The sequence below is a fragment of the Muscardinus avellanarius genome (genome assembly GCF_963383645.1).
Source record: "Muscardinus avellanarius genome assembly, chromosome: 5".
Taxonomy (NCBI): Eukaryota; Metazoa; Chordata; class Mammalia; order Rodentia; family Gliridae; genus Muscardinus; species Muscardinus avellanarius.
Genome location: NC_137790.1, coordinates 55,587,514 through 55,599,060, shown reverse-complemented (window position 1 = coordinate 55,599,060; position 11,547 = coordinate 55,587,514).

The following is an 11,547-nucleotide window of genomic DNA, read 5'->3' as shown; positions in this document are numbered from 1 at the left end:
CCTTCCAAAGATGGTAAGTCATGAGAAGGTAATATGTGTGGGGAGCGAGGGGGAGTAATGCTTTAAAAAGGGTGATTTAGAAAGGTTTCTATATGCAAATACATTGTTTTCTCCATCTCCTGAAAGTTTGTTTTGCAGTTTTGGGTATGAAGAATAGGAGAGAATACCACTGCAAGAGGGAATGTCTGCTCTACTTTTAGGCAGATAGAGGGACATCAGAGAGCTCTTCTTGGGTCTGCTCTTTCTCAATTGCCTTCAATTCAAGTAATTTTTGTGTCAAAATAACACATTTTTGGATAGTCTTACACATAGCCTTCCACACTAAATTCTAAAGCATCTGTATTTTCTTATAAGGCTCTGTTTTCCAATACAATCAGATGACATTCTTTTCCTAGGTTGATCCTGCAACCCACTCGATTTTAGGAACTTTATTATCTTGTTTAATTGAAATATATTTTAACCCTGAATTGAATGAAAATATGTGTATGTTTCAATAAATATGGATTCTAAAAGTAAAAAGTTGTAATAAAAGGCAAGAGAAATTATGATAACCTCTGACCTAGTGCATTTAGCCCTTGAATTACATGAGTACTCTCTATTTTTTACATGTTTTTTTCTGGGTTATTTTTTTCAGATTCAATCATCTTCTGTGTAACATTTATTTCTCCTAATATGCTAACTTTCATTTCCTGTTTATTATTTATGTATGTGCATATGTATATATGTATATACATATTTATTTGTTCACTTATTTATTTTGTGGTACTGGGAATTGAACCCAGGGGTATTCTTTCTCCAAACTATACTCCTAGACCTATTTTATTTTCATTTTGAAACAGGGTCTTACTAGGTTATTGAGAGTCTCACTACTTGCTGAGGCTGTCCTCTAACCTGTGATGCTCCTGTCTCAACCTCCCAATTACTGGGATTGCAGGCATGTGCCACCATGCCTAGCTACAATCACTATTTGATTACTCTTCTCTTGGCTATTTTGGTAGGGATGGTGATCTGAGAATAGTTTTTAACAGAAGAATATTCAGAATTTGTTTGATGTAAAGCAACTAATTTGAATCCAAGTCACAAAAAAGTTACCTTCACATAAGAATTTTATTTTTCTCAACAGTAAAATTTTATTACATAAATATTGTACCCTTATATTTTTAACTTTGACAATAAAACTGTAAAATTTAGTCTTATCTCTTGTAATATAAATACACACTATCCTTGATTTTGTATCTGGATTATAAAACATAAAATATTTCTTTCCTACTTATTTATTTACTTACTTATTTTGCGGGTCTGGAGATGGAACCCAGAGGCATTTGACCTCTGAGCTACACTCCCTGCCCTATTTTTTTATTCTTTATTTTGAAATAGGGTCTCACTAAGTTGCGGAGGGCCTCACTAAGTAGCTGAGGCTGGCTGAAAACTGCTAACCTCCGGTCTCAGCCTCCCGAATGCTGGGATTACAAGCATGTGCCACCATACCCGCTGTCTTTCCCTTTTATAAAATTTCCAGTCTCCCATCTAGCAGTTGGATTCACTCACCAGATGTATTCTGTTTAGACTTCAAAATATACTTTATAACTCTTGAAAACAACCCAAAAAATCATTAATATTAATGACTTTGTTCTCTCTTAAGTAGTAAATTACAACTTAGTATGCTTTTTAGTATTGGAATGTTTGTATATTAGTGTGTGTGTGTGTGTGTGTGTGTGAGAGAGAGAGAGAGAGAGAGAGAGAGAGAGAGAGAGAGAGAGAGAGAGAGATTATATAATGAGACCTCTTTCAGCTTTTCAATGTATTTTAGACTTAGAGAATATTACCCCTCTTCCTCCATCCATGAGCAAAGCAGTTTTCCTGGGCCACACCCTCCTGCCATGATGTTCTCCCTTTCTCCCTCACCTCAGGCCCAAGGCAATAGAGTCAGCTGACTTGAACTAAAATGTATTAAACTATGAGCCAAAGTAATTTTTTTTTCTCTTCTCAGTTGTTTGTTTTAGATTTTTTTCTAGTGATGACAATCTGACTAATACAGAGAATAAAAGGAATCATTTCACAACTTACTTTGCTTTCCATGAATGATTAAATTTTGAAATTAATGCAAATGTGCAATGAACATTATACACATAAATGATTAAATGCAATGAAGAATTTGAGTCTTAATATCAAGTCTTATGCAAAATTGCACATTTTTAATGATCGTGCAGACTTCAAATTGGAAGTCATCTTCAATTTTCTAGTTTCAGGAATTCTCAGTGAAGTGAAAGTAACAGGGACTATAAGGAAAAAGAACTAGAGCTGTATCAAGAAGCCCACATTGGAGAGATGACTCAACCTCTTACTTCCTACTTAGCCAAGGCAAATTGGTCCACCTCTCTGAATCCAAGGTGGCTTAAAGGTCCCTTCACCTTATGACAATCTGTGAGAAGGATGGTGAGCTGTCACAATAGGAAGTGGCATTTGTGGCTCCTTGGTGTTTTACTTAAAGGGTACCAGTCAGATACCCTTTCTGCAAAATGCCAGCCTTACTGACTGTTGACTTCCTGTTATAAACGAGATGCCATGCTATTGCTTCCCTATATCCTGACAGATGTAGATGGGTAACCAGCAAAATAAAGCTTATCTTGGTTATCATTGCTGCCTAAGGCAGCCCTTACCTACAGTCACAATTTTAGTGGAAAATCTTTACCAAGAGTTCACTTACTGCATGACCTTTAGGAAATAAAACTCTATTAATGTGACAGAAAGCTTAGTGTTAAACAGTAAAATGTATACTATCTCTTCCCAGGTCCTATCTTCAGTGAATATCTTGATTACCACAAATGGCTTATTAAACTTCTTTGTCCTTCTTTTTAGGTGAAATAAAACTATTAAGTCTATCTATTTTTTGATTTTCTACTTTCTAGCTTCCTCCAAAATAAAAGAATGTGTGTATATGCCTTTGAATTCTATTTAAAAATATTTTCACATGGCATTTATCTTAGCTAATTCATAAACCTGGAATCATTGTTTTAGTTCCTGTTGAGGTGTTTTGGGGGATGGGGTACAGGTAAACAATGAGGGTTGTGGGAGGGAAGAGGTAGAGGGGATGTGAAAAAAAATCCATTGTAGTAAAATGACAAATCAACTTACCATTGAGGCCCTAGCACCACAGAAATGTATATGCACATTTATTTTTTATGTTAAGTATAGCTGTGAGCTTGCATACTATAATGAACTTAGTTTAAAAATAATAAAAAATGCTCTTCTGAAAATTTGTTAGATGGCCACACAACCCGAGACTTCTGTAACTTCATTTTTCTTAGCGCGTTGGGTTAATGAAACACATCCGTTACAGTCATGTTGCTTTTTCTCCTCTTTATCAAGCACGGTTTTTACTTGATGTCTCGTCCAAGGCAGCATTTGCCAACACAACTGAACAAGTCTAGTGTAGAGAACTTTAATGTAGTTGGAAAGTATCCAGCCCAAAACAAGAGTCTGTGTCAGGCTGTGGGACTGGCCATATTTTCTTTCTCCGGTTAGGTTCCTTTTCTTTCTCTCAGGATTCAGAGTCTTTGCTTTGAGTCCTCAGCCTGTCAGGAACTTTCAGACAAGATAAGTGGTTCTCTGGTAAGATAACATGCCTTGCTGCTAATCTTCAGCCCTTTTTTTAATTCAAGTGAGTCCTAGAGCAAGATTTTTCACTTGCCTGCCTGTTTCCACATGTGTAACTTACTTTTTAATTCCAAGTCAGTTCACAAGTTGGCTGATGATTGGTAAGATTAATTATCTTTGTGGGCAGGGAACCTTACAAATGTTAAATTGTACTAAATCATTGAGTAATGTAAAACTGCTAAGAGATAAAGCAATTAAATCTGCCTAATGTATTTGCTTATTTTTAGAGCCTGAATTAATGTATAAAAGTATAAGCTTGATAAATAATAATAACTCCAGTATTTAGGATTTTCCAGTCACTATGATAAAGCACTTTATATGGATTGGCTTTTCTACCTCAGACCAACCTAAAAGTACTGCTATTAAATTAACAAATGAGATAAATGGCCCAAGAACACTGATAAATGATGACATGAGAAATAGAATTGGGACTATCAGATCAAGGCCATTTTATTGTATTGCTCATACTGTAATCATTCCCTTTGACCTCCAATAATAATGTCAAGATCACTTAGAGATTCTGAATAAACGCTGAAGAATAACCATGTACCTCTGCCAATTGATAGCGCTGCACCATTTTGCAAAGTTATATAGCTCATCGAATGAGGTCAGTAACTGCTCCTGCTCATGAGTCTGTTGTGAGATAATCCATGTAGAGCATGTGGACTCCTACTTTGTACTGGATGAGCATTCAAACTATCTTAGATACAATTAGCAATTAATTATAGAAAGCATGTGTGAGAATGCACACAAATTCACAGGTCCTGTTTAACCTATTAATTCCCACTCACTGATACAATCAAAATAAAACAGGAGTTAGGCAGCACAGCCTTTTACACAGATTGTGGTCTGGCTTGTTTGTTAGATTTAAGCATCAGTTTCTATTTCCATCCCAAGCCTTTTTGAATGAGCTAATAGTTTGTGTGTGTGTTAGAAGAAATTATAAAATGGAGTAAAATAATGGCTCCATTATGTGCAATAAAGGTTAAGATTCTGCATGGTCAGTGGGTAGGAAAAATCTGAAGTTATTTCAAAGCATCCTTGTAATAGTATCTATATGCCTTCTGTGCAAGTAGGTAAGAGCTACCAAATCTCTAATTAACCAAAGAGTGGTCAAAAGAAACCCTGTGTATTCATGTTTATTTCCAAATAACCTATGAAAACTATAGGGCATTATGTAAACTTAGAATATTGAAAATTTCCTTGACCAGTATGTTTAATTAATATTAACTCCTCTAAATTCAGACCTCCTATAACCACAGGTTGAGATTGGCCTTGAGTTTGAATGCCAGGCCTGCTACTTAGACTTGTGACCTTTGACATGCCTCTAACTTTCTCTGTCCTAATTAGAAAAGTGTAAATGATAGTAGCTATCTCATTAGTAGTCCTGGCCTTTAAGCAAATCTAAGTAATAAGCAAAGTGACTGGCATAGTATGTTCCCAATAAGTTTTAGCAATTATGATTTTATGAGAATTCTTATTCTTTCATTCAGAGTTGGGTACAATTTTAATGAATGTTAGTTTGCCTTTAGATTTTTCATGGTATTAAAAAGGCTAAGAAAGACAATAAACCATGTTAAATGAAAGTTAAATAATTATGGATAACAAATTTTTCTAAGAATAATGTAAATCTTCTGATACCTGAATCTAAACTCTATCTCAATTTAAGTCAACGTGTAGAAACATCGGATCATTTATCCACCTTCTACTTAAGCTGGGTAGCATACGTATTGAATGAGGGAACCCACATGGAAGAAATCTCCATAACCAGGCCTTTAATGCTTTCATATGTATGCTGTTTTTCTATAAAGGTTATTCCTTGCCTTTATACAAGAAACTTGCAAGAATTTTTTCTCCCTTTACAAAGAATAATCACTTAGATATCTCTAAAGTATGTCAATCTTACTATGTACAAAACTAGATTCAGCATCTTCTTTCACTTTCCTCCCTGTTTGGTTGTTTTTCAATAAATGGGGAGCAAAGACTGAGAAGTCAGCCACTCTACACAAGTACTCTTAGTCCTCCATCCATTGTATATCTAACTTCTCACCATGTTCTTTAATAAGTAACCTAAACACACTCTCCAATCTGTTGCTTCCAACCTCAATAACAGCCCTAGTTGGGAGTACTAGAACACCTAGAATGGACAGTTAAAAATGCCTCTTAATGGTGCATTCACTGGCACCCATTTGGATCCCTCTGTTTCATCTGTGCCACTATATTTATAGAGAACCTTGCAACATCTTATCACTCTTTTCTGAATCCCCATATTCTGCCAGTCTTGAAGCCACAACCCTTTCTCAATGCCTTGCTTACTCTTCTCTAGTAGGAGACTTGACTCACTTCTTCAGGACCACGACCTCCCAACCAGGACATTCAGAGGATAGCACTCTCTCCTCCTGTACACCTATATTTACTCTTAGTCATTCTACAAAGTTCCAATGACTTCCCTTTCCAGTTTCCCTGAAGGAGTTAATTTCCATATCATGCATTAATTTCTCTATCAGACCACCTCGGAGCGCCACGTGCCTTAGCATTTATCATGATTGCAACTTACAATGATTGTTGATTATTTGATTAATATCTCTTTTGCTAGACTATTTGTTCACCATTGTATCTTTACTGCCTTGTACAAGTCTAGCTTTCTCAAGCATTCAGTAATTAAGTAAATACATACTTGAGTAAATTAACACATTTAAAAACCCAGTTTTCATGGATTTATGAAACATTAAAAAATAAAGCTCGCAGCAATTAGGGCACACCTAAAATTTGTACTGCGGTAAATGCTAGTGAGAAAACATATTTACAGGCAATTACTGCATGAATTGCAGTAATCTATCACCTTTTGACTAATAGGAAATTGGTTCTTGTGAAGAAAATGTGTGTGCATGCACACATGCATACATATACACATACATGATTGTGAAACATAGCTTAATGTCAAATAGGTTACAATCTTAAAGGTTCTGAGAATAATATAACATCTAAATTGCAAAGTCAGCCAAACTAATTTCAAGCATATATCTTATATTTGAAACAAAATGCTTAATACTTGCCCCAAAATAGGTGTGAAATTTTTCAGGTTAAACATGTTTCAAAGAATCTCATATATCAAGGGTCAATGGCACACTTTCTCAAGTAAATTTGTGTTTTATCACTGCCAAAGTACTACTGAAGCATAAACATTAAATGTATTTTTAGAAAATAAGACTCCTTTTTATTTTAATTTTCTAGGAGTTTTGGAGTGGTCCCCATTTTATCAGTAATTTTCCACTTTCAGTACTGATCACTGTGCCTAAATACCTAGAATAATCTAAGGAAAATCAGAGATCCTGAGATTTTAATTTCTCTTTTCTGCATATATTAGAGGCTTAATTTAAGAAAGTTATTTTTCATTTCTTCACACTTCAGAAGCCTTATCAATAAAAAGAGCAACTTAAATCTTTAATAGGAGAATTAAATACTGTGTATGCAATATCTATTATAACATGAGATTTATATTTGGTTTCCAATTCAAGTGAATCTTGGCTCTCTTATTTTTCATCTGTTTTATCATTTTGATCATGGAAGAACTTTTAAAAACGCAATTCTATATGCCAATCTGTATATATTGTTTCAATCTACATTTGACCTCACCTTTCCAGGAGATGGATATAAAAGATCTCTCAATTGGGAAATGGAATGACTCTTTTATTCTGTTAATTACATATATTTTTAGAAAAATGCCAATCAAGAGCATACAGGAAAAATGAAGACATAAAGACCTTTAAAGAGAGAACAGGAAGAAGTGTATGTAACTCATGTCATTTTCAGACTCATGTTCTCTGGCATGTGGTTTCACTGAAGGAAATAATAAGTGATACCAAATAATTGAACCTAACCTCTTCCACATACATCTAAGGGCTTTTGTGGGGGGTCTACTTTGGGGTGGAAATCTGAGTCACATGCCCGACTTCTCTGGAAAAAGTGATTTTTGAAACCAACAGCTAACTTCCTTTTTGGCAGTTATAAGAGGTGTTCTTTGATAAGAGAAAGAAAATTTATCTTTCATCTTAGTAGCATAGAATTAAAATAAATCACAGACACAAATCACTTAACTTATTTCTCAGTAACTTCTCTTGAAAATTAGAGTGAAAATATGAGGATTTGGAGCTATAAAAATTTAAATATAATTAGTGAATAAAAACCTCTGTTGGAATATAAATTGAATCACTGACATTTGCCAAAAGCATCTAGATAAACTCTAGCCTGAGGTGATAAATAATATCTTTCATAATGAAATTCTCTAGCTTAGGTCCCTTTACAAATAAAGACAGAGATCTCTATAATGGCTTCATTTCATAAAAGGGATACTGAACAAAGAAATTTTTCATTATTGTCATGTATTGTACTAATAATCTCTAGCAGCCTTGCTGAGGAGCTAACAATATGGACCTTAAACTCATTTTGCTCAAGTAGAAACTTTAACTGTATTATTTACTATAACTGATATAATAGTATATATCACATGAGCAAATGATACAAGCACTCTGCTTCATTTTTCTCATTGGGAAGCAGAGATGTTACTGATATCCTATAGAACTGTATACTTAAATATGTCGAGTATATATGTATATTATAATAATAAAAACTGGGTACAGTTTCATTATAAAGCATGAAAACATATTTACCATAAAAACAACAGACCAGGTAATAAATTAATGCCTGTACTTAGCAAACCAGAAGAGTGAACATAGGGGAAATAACTATCAAGCTGCCACAAAGGTGAGACCAGAAGCCTCTTCATTTCTATTAGGAGCTTTAGAGACTTCTATTATCACTTAAATGAGTCCATTTCTAACGTATGAATGAGCTGAGCAAGGTAGTCTTTACAGTGAAAACAAAGCAGAGCATTGAACCACATGACACTACCCTGGAACCCACACACTAAGATCTTTTAAAAATTCTGACCAAAATAAAGATCTGGTGGGATGAGATTGTGTGTGTGTGTGTGTGTGTGTGTGTGTGTGTGTGTGTGTGTGTGTGTGTGTGTGGTCCTGGGGATGGAATCCAAGGCCTTGCACATGCTAGGCGAGTGCCCTATTACTGAGCTACATCCTCAGCCTGGAGCTGCACAGTTTAGTATGGTAATCATTAGCCACGTGTGGTTTTTTTATTCCCTTTAATTAAGACCTCTTCCTCCTTCTCTCCTCTCTCTGTCTCTCTTTCTTGTGGTGCTGAGGATTGACCCAGGGTCTTGTACATTCTAGACAAGCACTCTACCACTGAACTACAGTCTCAGCCCTGAAAACAGAACCAAATCCAGGTCTATTTGCAAACGGTGTTACCACTTTTTATTTCTGGAGATGTTTTTCAAGCCATATGATGTATCAGGGATCATGGTAGGTGACAAATTGTCATTTAGGCAAATAAAAATTCAGTATGTCCAGTTAAATTTGAATTTTGGATAAACGATGTTTAGTAAATATAGTCTATATAATATTTGAGATAAATTTTTATAAAAATAATTTGCTATTTTCATCATTAACCTGAAATTCAAATGGAGTTGCCAGAGGAAATCTAATACACTGGTTAAATATGAACTTCAGATGAACAATGAAAATATTATATATACATCCTGTGGAATAGTTAGAATGTATTTCTATGAAATATCTGTTTTTATTATTAATCTGAAATTCAAATTTAGTTTGGGCATATATTTGACAATTCCATGCTAAGTTCAAGTACTATCAACTTTTAATTCAAATACTAACTTATTTCACATCGAGTCAAACTTATGGTGCATATTCTAAATATAATCTGAAAAGTGGACAAAATATGAAATAATGTTTAGGAAAATATGGGATGAATATCCTATAGTTCCAATTCCACTACTGGCCCAAATAGCATGTAGTTTAGTGATTTTTATCTTTCACCTATCAATATCAGAATCCTCATGTTAGATTATAATTTACTCTAAAGAGAGACAAACCATCTAAAAATTTCTTATAATAACAAAATACCTTCAATTTTAGTTAATTTCAAAATCCTTTAATTACCACAATCTAATTCAGATAATTGACTTAGAGCACTGGAGTTAAAGGAAACCCTAAACCAGGGCCTCCCAGGATAGCCTGTGTTAACAAAATAAACTCACTCAAAGCACACACATTTTGAGGGGTTTGCTTTTCTGTTTCTTTCTACCTTGTCTTTTGCATGTGATCGTTAGACTCTCACCTGAAATTCATCTCTAATTTTAGAAGCTGTGGAATTGTCAAATTTTGTCTATTCAGTTTATACCACAAAGCTATCACACAACCCAGGTTTCACTGTAGTCTTTAAATTTAATCTAATAATGATTCTCCCTCCCTCCTCTTCTCCTCCTCTTCTCCTTCTTCTTCTCCTCCTCCTCCTCCTCCTCCTCCTCCTCCTCCTCCTCCTCCTCCTTCTTCTTCTTCTTCTTCTTCTTTCTCTCTCCTCTCTCTCTCTCTCTCTCTCTCTCTCTCTCCCTTCCTCCCTCCCTCCCTCTCTCCTCCCTTGTATTTATTATATACAAGTACGTAAGTGCTACCTAGTGGCTGTCAGGGGCCAGCTGTGGTTGCAGGTGGTGAGATTCCCAGGATGAAGAAAGCATGCAGAGCGGCCAGATAACAAATGGCAACTTTATTCACAAACCTGTCTCTTATGTAGGGTTCCAGGCAAAAATGGAGCTTGTTCAAGTCAGCTTGTCATGCAGCACACATGCCCGTTACACTGTGCTTAGTCACTGCACATGTGTGTTGCATTTTGCTTAATTACTGTGCATAACTATATTCGGTGTGAATGTGTGAGATATGCTCACATCTGCGGCTGTGCAAGACCCTGCCATCACCACCACCCTGTGCTCCCTCTGAGTCCCCACAGGGGCTTATATAATAGTTTTCCCAAAGACCTCTAAGGTAACAGAGAAAGAAAGAACGTCAACCGAGCCCATTGAATGCTTGTCATATGTGAGCAATTTATATATTGATCATGTGTAATTGTCAACAGTATATTTGTGAAGAAAGTTGCGATTGTCTGCTTATCATACATTAGCAAACTGAGTCCCAAAGTGTCAACACTAGGTTGCAATAGGATTTGTGGAACAAAGGTGCTTTGTCCCAAGCATAAAAAACAGTGGGTTTGAAGCATGATTTCTTCTTCAGTGCTTGTTCCCCCCACCCATTCCCACCCTAACCAAAGACTTGTTCATGCACTGTTAGCACTTTTGAAGAAATGGCATTAGGCTATGCAGTGTGACTATGGGTATTTCATCATAATGCAATATCTTCCAAGAACTTTTTTGCCTCATATTTTAAGTTATAAAAACTTTTTTTTAAAAAAGGAGGCTTACATGTATTATTTTCCTTCTCCAAAAATAACCACAATAATAATAAAAAGATATGCTGTTTTGGGGGAGAGCTTCATTTTGATTAAATCTAAATTTTGAACCACTCCTATAATAACAACAGAAATGGACCCATCCCATAATTATTTCTAAAGTGCTAAGTTTTAAGATAATTTTTTTCATTCTCAATAGTATTCACTTCTAATCGAATCTGACGTAAATAAGACTGTCAGGTTCTAGGATCTGGGTAAAGGATGCTACCTGCTGCTGTGATGAGAAGAGTAGAAAGCGCTTTAGGGATCTGCCTAAGAGATTTGTGTTCACGATCGACAGTGGAATTCTGCTATTTCTGTCTAGAAGTAGAAACATTTCTGCATTAAACCTCATATTCTAGAACACAACCCAAGCATCCTTGTGTTCCATTTGAAGATCGTAACATTACTTTAAAGCAGTCATAGGAAGAAGCTGTGTGACTCTTTCTAGTTGTGACTCCCCTGCTGCATTTAATGCTGCTGACAACATATTCTCAAACTTCTTTCCCAGCT